This window comes from Octodon degus, unplaced genomic scaffold, assembly GCF_000260255.1.
Source record: "Octodon degus isolate 3935 unplaced genomic scaffold, OctDeg1.0 scaffold00008, whole genome shotgun sequence".
Taxonomy (NCBI): Eukaryota; Metazoa; Chordata; class Mammalia; order Rodentia; family Octodontidae; genus Octodon; species Octodon degus.
Window position 1 is genome coordinate 30,203,383 of NW_004524584.1, and position 6,694 is coordinate 30,210,076.

At 44.2% G+C, this 6,694-nt stretch overlaps 1 pseudogene; it reads left to right on the plus strand.

The window, feature by feature from the left end:
* Window positions 1-950, plus strand: part of LOC101578568 — a 13,787-nt pseudogene extending 12,837 nt beyond the window's left edge.
* Window positions 951-6,694: the final 5,744 nt, after the last annotated feature.

Consider the following 6,694-nt stretch of genomic DNA (forward strand, 5'->3'; position numbering starts at 1 on the left):
GAGGCAGTGGAGTCCGCCCCGGCGGAGGACGAGAGTGCCACGCTGCGCAAGGGTCGGATCAGTACCTCGGGGGCACAGCGGTGACCAGCCCGCGCGGACGCGGACGCGCGTGGGCCTCACGGTGGACCTCATGTGGTGGAGCACGCGCTGCGCTGCGGCTCCTGCAACACCGCCGTGAAGCTGGCTCGCCAGCGTGGCACTGAGGACCTGCCTGCCTGGTGAATACTGAGATGTTCCTGACAGCCAAAGAGGTGGAAGGCTCTCTGAAGAGGCGTGAGACGGCCACCTGCCTGGCCAGGTGCCACACAACAAGGCCCGGCTCCGGAAGGTGAAGAGCTGCCTGGAGTCCAGCCTCTCGATCCAGGAGTTCATGGAGCTCGTGCTGCAGAGCGAGCGCCTGGATGCTGCAAGACACGCACTGAAGCGCTCCAGCCAGGCGGAGCGGAGCCAGCCGGGTGAAGGCGGCCCGGTCACCGGCACGCTGGCCTTCCCACCAGACACGCACATTTCCCCGTACAAGGACCTTTTGGGCCCGGCGCGGGGGCAGAAGCTGATCCACCACTTCCGATATGATACCTGCGCCTGCGCCTGCGCCAGCTGAGGAACGGCTCTGTGTGCACACTCACTCTGCAGGCCGGCCTCTCAGCGATCAGGACCCCACAGCGCTACGAGGAGGACGGCAGTTCCAAGAGCCCTTGCTGCCCTGTGTGCAGCCGCTCCCCAAACAGGCTGGCTCAGCCCCTGGCCGTGGCCCGCTGCGCCAACCCCTCCTGGTCTGCAAGATCTCCGGTGATGTGATGAACGAGAACAACCTGCCCACGATGATGCCCAACGGCTATGTCTACGGCTACAACTCTTTACTTTCTATCCATCAAGATGGTAAAATTGTTTGCCCAAGAACCAATGAAGGCTTCCACTTCTCACAGGCCGAGAAGGTGTGCATCATGTAAGGCCTGTGCTGACGAAGTGTACGCCTTGGACCGCTCCTTCATCCTGTCCCTGACCCCAGCTTGCCTCGGCGTTTCTGTGTCTAGCGACCGAAGACGAGTGAGCCACAACAAGTACTGTTAGGGAGAGAGGAAGTGAGATTTGATGAGTTTGTAATTGAAAACGACGTTTTGATCGGTAGGATTTTGTAACATAGGTCAGCTCTTTGATGCTTCTGAGAGAACTGCACCTCTCAGAGGAGCCTTCTCTGCAGACTGACCGAAACAGTGAGGGAACTCTAGAACATCTCAGAAACAGGAATGACCTCCCGTGTTTCTGTCTCTTCCGCTTGCGGTGGGGAGACTTGAAGAATGGGCTGTTCCTTTCGCGCATGCTGGCCGTGGCTGGCCTGAGGATCCAGGTGCAGCCCACGGGCCTTTCCTGACTTCGCCCAGAGCTATGTGCCACTGGGGGCGTTGGGGTGCGGTGCTCTGTCCAGGCCCAGTGTGCACAGGCTCCGGGTCTTGTCCTCTGTGCACCTCCTTGCCTCCTGCTTTGAGAAGGTGGAAATCCATTGGAGCTTGTTTCTGCAGAGGCCTTGCTGGTGGCTCAGTAACCCTAAGAGTCTCAATGCTCTTCCGAAGTACTACGGGGTTTCAGATGCATGAACCTGTAGTTCACACACACACATTGTAGAGGTTTGTTATCTAACTCTTATTTTTTTCATGTTGATGTTGATTAGCTAATAAACTGTAAATGTAAAACTTGTTAATAAAACAACTTTCTATTCCTAAAAAAAGGAAAGAAATTTAAAGAATGAAAAAATAATTTTAAGCATTCATTGCTCCTTCCATTAGACCAGCAGACATCAACAGTACAATTTATCCAAACTGTCCTGACAGCATGGAGTTTTAAACATCTTGTAGTGTCCTATGAAGTGGTGCCTGTTGGCATGGCATGCAAGCAGCCACGGCATTAGTAGGATGCTGAGCAGGATGAGAACATGCACCTAAGGCAGCAAGTCTGTGAAGAAAGGAACGCAACTGAGCTCGGCCACCCAAACGTGGCTGCACAGGAAGGGATGCAGATAGAAGGCAGAAGCAGTGTTGGAATGAGAACCCAGCTGCGACTGACCTAGATTTGACCTAGAGAATGCGGCATCTTAGGAGACACACACTTCTTTGGGGTAAAAGCTGGGCGTCGTGGCTGCCCATGAGTGTCTTGCTCCGCCACTGTCACCTTGGTGGTTCTCCTACTGGGAGGTGGGGCACAGAGAGTGAGATATGCATCAGGGTGTGCCAGCCCAGATCAGGGCATGAAGGAAAGTTCAATGTCTAAGAGACCCTGCCAGGATAGCATCTTGGATAAGACCAGTGAGCCCAGGAATGGGGGCACAAAGGCCTTGGTTCGGGTTTAGAACCCAGCAATAAGCACCATCGAATCTCTGAGAGAGACACAGGGAAACACAGGAGCGGGTAGTTAAGGGAATCTGCAGAAAGCAGGGCTTGGGGAGAAACCGTGAATGCCAGGTGAAAGAGGTCTCTGGTCAGTCTTCAGGAACAAGTGAAATCACACCACAGGAAGACTCAGCAGGAACAATGTCCCTAAAGCCTACGAGTGCAGGAGGGGGAGAAATGTCAGAGGGAAGGTGAAGTCTCTTGCCTGACCCTGGAAGCCACTGAAGTTGTAGGCCAGTGAGAAACCTGTGAAATGGGGCAAGGGTTGTAAACCAAGAGCAGAAAGTATCAGAGGCTTGGAGCTGGCTGCAGAGTCTGCAGCAAGAGGGTGACCCAGGAATCAGAGGCTAACTCCTTGCGGAGGGAAGAGAACCACGCTGGGCATGATCCCGAGGACATCCACTTTTGGGGAACCGCAGAGAAGAGCTGCTTTGGGACGTCTGCTGTAGCCAGTAAAGCAGTGGAGTTATCCTTTTTTATTACATATGTGAGGTTTTACTGTCCAGCCATTTACGTATGTGCACATGGGAAATTTGTATGTTTAAATCTTCTGTTGTTGCTTTTAGGACGTTCTATTCTATTAGATAAGCATGACCATATCAACGTTTTTTCTTCGTAATATTAGTTTATCTGATGTCAGTTCTACAGTTGAATAAGATGTTTCCATCTCCGCTATCGACTCGCACATAAGTGCCTTTCCTTTGGTGCTTTCCTTATGTCCCCTGCACCACACCTGTGTCTTCTGATGCAACACCTGTGGAAATTTTTCTAGAATGTTCATACAGCCTCAAGTAAATGCAGTATAAAATATATAATTTCACACATGCTATTGGATCACAGTGGAACAAAACTAGAAATTAAAAGCAAAAGAAATTATAAAAATCATACAAACAAATTAAGTAACATGTTAATGATTATTCAAGGGGTCACAGAAAAAACATAATGAAAGAAATTTAAAAGTTCTAGATTAAATGATAATAAACATAGAACATATCAAAATTAATGAGAAATGATTAAAGCGGTCTTACAAAGGAAGTTTAACTATTATTGTTTGCATAATAAAACAGGTATTCCAAATAAACAACCTAATAATGTATATCAAAGTTTTACAAAAGTAACAATCCAAGTGCCAGTGAGATAGCTCAATGGACTAAGCACCTGCTTTAAAAAGCACAGGGACCAGGTTTGATCCCTGGCATCACTTTCCACACCAGCTCCATCCCCAGGTGCACTGAGCCAGCCACCAATTCTGGGCACGGTGGCGTCCACCTATAATCCCAGTGCTGGTGAGGCAAAAATCAGGAGGATCACTACGAGTCTGAGCTGCATAGTGAGATCCTGTGCCAAATATACTAAAATAATAAATAAACAAACAAACAAATAAATAAATAAATAACAGCAATTCAAACCCAACATAGCAGAAGAAAACATAAAATTAGTACAAAAATTAATGTAATTATGCTAAAAGTAACAAATGTATCTATGAATAAAATATCTCACTCTTTGTAAAGATAAATATGATTTACAAATACTTACACAAACATATTAAAAGAAAGAAAAGAATGTCCACTTTTGTAAAATGAAAAATAAAACAGACAAAATTACAACAGACACCATTAAACTCTAGCTCTCTGTTGAAACTTGGCAAAACCTTGGTTTGCAAGCATAATTCATTCTGCAAACAGGTTTGTAATCAAAATCACTTGTATATGAAAGCAAAATTTCTCATAAAAAATGATAGGAACTTAGGTGATTTGTTCCATAGCCCTGAAGTATTCACATAAACTTATAATACTGTGATATAATACAAAATAATAAAATACAGAATATTAAAAAATTAACCTACACCTACCTTTCAAAACCATCATGGCCAGTGGAATGGAGACACCAGAGTGAAGAGTTATTGTGTAGGACACGTTTCTCTACCTCTAACACGCTCACTGCTATCTATTGCCCATTGTACATCACTGGTGGCAGAGTTAACTAGCACAAAAATTATGGAAATCAATGTAGTAATGTAGGCAGCTGAATTAGATAGAAATATTATAGGCCGTCAGACAGGGCCAGGCCTCAAGGAGACAGCGGGGAAGAAAAGAGATCATGCGACTGTAAAGCAGATGGATGCTCCTGCTCTGGGCCAGACCTGAAGACCAATGAAGTGGCAAATTATCACCTCCTGAAAGATAAGCATCAGGGATGGAGCATGGCCTTGAGGAGGCCAGGAAGAGTCACTAATCTACGACTACCAGCTACTGGATAAACTCCGATCCTATATTCATGCCCCTTGCTGCATGATTCGCTTCCCCATTTGGTCCTGGATTTCACCAAGTTTACCTGAGCAATGGATCGTAGTTTTGTGGCACCTCTTGCCCAGCTAAGTTAGTTCCCCTGTTTTCCACCTTCGACCTGCCTCACCACATGGTTTTACTCTATAAAAAATCCCTGGGAATGGTAGCTCCTTGGGCAACCTGCGTGAGTCCCCCTTCTGTCCCTCTCTCAGACGGCTTTTTTCCCCCCAGCAAATATTCTGTTCTTAACCTACATTTGATCCTAGAGCTCATTCTTTGGTTTCAGAGAGCACAAACTCATCCCAGGTACCTTTCAGGCTGGGAGTCTCATTTGCCTGCATCAGTAATGCTTCAGAAAGCTAAAAGTGGTCATTTCTTCCATGTGTACTCCTGTGAGCATTGAGGACGTGACGCTAGTGTGATACATGTGTGTGCACGTTTGTTGCAATGAGCCTCGACAATAGCTAAGCTCTGAAAACAGCTTCAAGGGCCAGCGCAAGACAAGTGGACCAAATACTGGAACATCTACTTAAAACGAAACACTATCCATCCAGGAAGAATGCACTCACATTATTTTTTGGATGAAATGTGAGACTATCGTGTTAAGTAAAATAAGTCAAAATTAAGTTAAATAGTGCATAGTTTTTTCATATATGAAGAATTTAAAATATAAGCAAATTAAGGGGCAAATGAAGAAGAGGGTGTAGGAAACTAGAAATCAGACTCTCAGAGAAGTAAAGAGGTTGTAAAGCTCATGAAAAAGGATAATTGGGGTTCAGAATGCTCAAACCATGATATATACATATATATGTGCTTAGATAGATGATATAGCTATATATATAGATCTATAGATCAGTTCCCCCAAATGAGCATCACTATACTTTATTATACGTATGTTAATTTAAAGCACCAAAGTAGATATTTAAAACCTTTAAATAAAAACCCATAGAATACTGTGCAACTTAATGAATATTTGTTGTGATCTGGCTACAGAGGCTATTGAAGAATAGTAATGATTTCTTCCTCTACATAACAAATTTAAGAGCATCTATTCATAAGCTACATTCAGAGTTAGGTACCAGTGCCCCTTCAGTAAGATCAAGGATGGATGTGCAGAGCTCTGTGAGTGTTCTCCCCAGGAAGAGGCAGTAGCTCCTGCCTGAGTAGCAGAGCTTCATTGCACTGTCTTGGGGTTTGACAGAATGCAAGATGGGGAGACTAAGTACACTTAGCCTGCAGTGAGTGAGAAGAAGAAACCCCACTGTAGTCTGTCTCACTTGTCACACATTAATGAAAGAAGTAAAGACAAGCAAAGTAACTGCATCTATACCTAATTATATCACGTTTATTATGGGAACAAACAGTTGAAAGTAAACTTATGTCAAAAGTTAATAAGATAATTTGAAAAATTGACTCTAGGAAATAGATGATAAAAGTTTGATGTTATTAAAACTTTTAACAAATCATGAACTACATGGAATAAAATGATATTCAAATAATATGAAGACATATATGGTAAAACAATGAAAAAGAGCCCAAGAAAACAATAAGTGTGGATGATTTAATGTCATTTACAGGAAAGATGAAACTATGAAAGGCACACTTTGCTGAAACAACTGAAGCAGCAGCAATGAGCTCACAGGTGAGAGCATTATAGGTTAGTTAGAAGAAGCAAATAAATAGAAAATGAGTTTCAAAATGAGCTTTCTTCTAAAAATAGACATGAGAAATGCAAAATGCCCATAATTGATGTTTATGGAAAAAGACTGGATAAATAGGAAAAAATATTCAGAATAAGTACAAGGACATGTGCTACAACAGGAAAATAAACCTGCCTAGGTTGAAGCGAAACACTCACCATGCTTCAATGACACAGAAAACACTCACTAAGATTACCGAGAGATAGATCCTGATAAATTGAACCATCTTTAAGTTGAAGGAAGGAAACCTGCAAGCATCCAGGGAAAATAAACAGAAAGGCATTCAAAAAAGAAAATAAGATTTTTAAAAACATATCAGCAA